The sequence below is a fragment of the Alligator sinensis genome, unplaced genomic scaffold, assembly GCF_000455745.1.
Source record: "Alligator sinensis unplaced genomic scaffold, ASM45574v1 scaffold787_1, whole genome shotgun sequence".
In the NCBI taxonomy this organism is placed as follows: domain Eukaryota; kingdom Metazoa; phylum Chordata; order Crocodylia; family Alligatoridae; genus Alligator; species Alligator sinensis.
Window position 1 is genome coordinate 3,116,857 of NW_005841911.1, and position 1,295 is coordinate 3,118,151.

The following is a 1,295-nucleotide window of genomic DNA, read 5'->3' on the forward strand; positions in this document are numbered from 1 at the left end:
TAGCAGGTTTGTGGAGCTGAAGAACGAGGAAGGGTAAGCAGCAGCAGTACTCGCCCCCTGGGCTCTGGAGCTATTTGAAAGCAGAGACACTGAGAAGACTGCCCTGATTGCCAATGAGCTCATTGAGTTCATGGTCTATGCAGAGCTCCAGCATCTGCTCAGAGAATTCACTGACATCCAGGATTGTGACACAGTGGCCATAGCCCCTTTCTCTGTCTGGTTTGTGCACAGTGAGCAACCTTGGATTTGTCCAAAGAATTGAATCGAAACAAAGGGCTTCAAAGCAAAACAAGACTAGTTGAAATGTTTTGAAAGTTTTGAAACATTTTGAGTTTCAAAGCCAGCCGCAAGGTGGTGGGAGACAGTGGAGAACCAGGGCTGTGCTCCCAGCAGCAGCCAGGAGCGCAGCTCTGGCTCTCCCTGTCTCCTGCTGCCAAGCTGCAGGTTAGCCTCCTACTGCCAGGCTGCAGCCCAGGCTCAGTTCCCCTCCCAAGCGCTGCTGTGGGGCTGGGGAAAGGAACTGAGCCTGATTGCTCAGTTCCCCTCCCCAGCCCTATGATTGGGCTGGGGATGGGAGGTGAGCCCAGCTGGGTTGAGTTCCCATCCCCCATGTTAGATCGGGCTGGGGACGGGAAGTCAGCTCAGCTCAGCTGACTTCCCAACCCCAGCACAATGGTTGGGCTGGGGAAACGAACTCAGCTCACCTGGTCTGAGCAATGGTCGTGCTGGGGAAAGGAACTCAGCCCAGGTGACTTCCCAACTCACTTCCCAGCTGGGCTGACTTCCCATCCCCAGCCCAATCTAGCACTGGGAAGGGGAACTGAGCAATTGGGCTCAGTCCCCTTCCTCAGTCCCAGGTGGCAGCACCAGCTTCCCTCTGTCATCTGGCAGGCAGATCGGGGGCCCGCAGCCCCAATCTGCCTTCCAGATGAGAGAGGCTGTTTCAAGCTTCCCCATTATAGTTAATGGGTGAAACGTCGAAACAGAATTGAAACAGCCTCAGTTTCAGTGAAACAAAACGGAACAGCTGTTTTGAATTGAGATAAAATTCGAAACAAAATGCTGTTCCGTGGAACCCTCAAAACTCAAGTTAAAACAGAACAGTGCCATTTTGCACAGCCCTACTAGGCAGCACAGTTAACTATTAGACATGAGGAGAACCCTTTTCTGTTCCTGGGTTGGATGAGTTAGATCTGTGGCAAATATAGATATAGCAGAGAGGACAGAGCTTAGAGAGGTGATTTTTTTTTTTGTCCATTTGCATGAAATACAGTAGGTGACAAATGCATTTGATC

At 51.4% G+C, this 1,295-nt stretch overlaps 1 protein-coding gene across 10 annotated transcripts in view; it reads left to right on the forward strand.

Annotated features, from left to right (window-relative positions):
• LOC102371371 (multiple epidermal growth factor-like domains protein 6) overlaps positions 1-1,295 on the forward strand; it is a 316,432-nt gene that overhangs the window by 249,881 nt on the left and 65,256 nt on the right. The gene's annotated exons all lie outside the window — the stretch shown is intronic.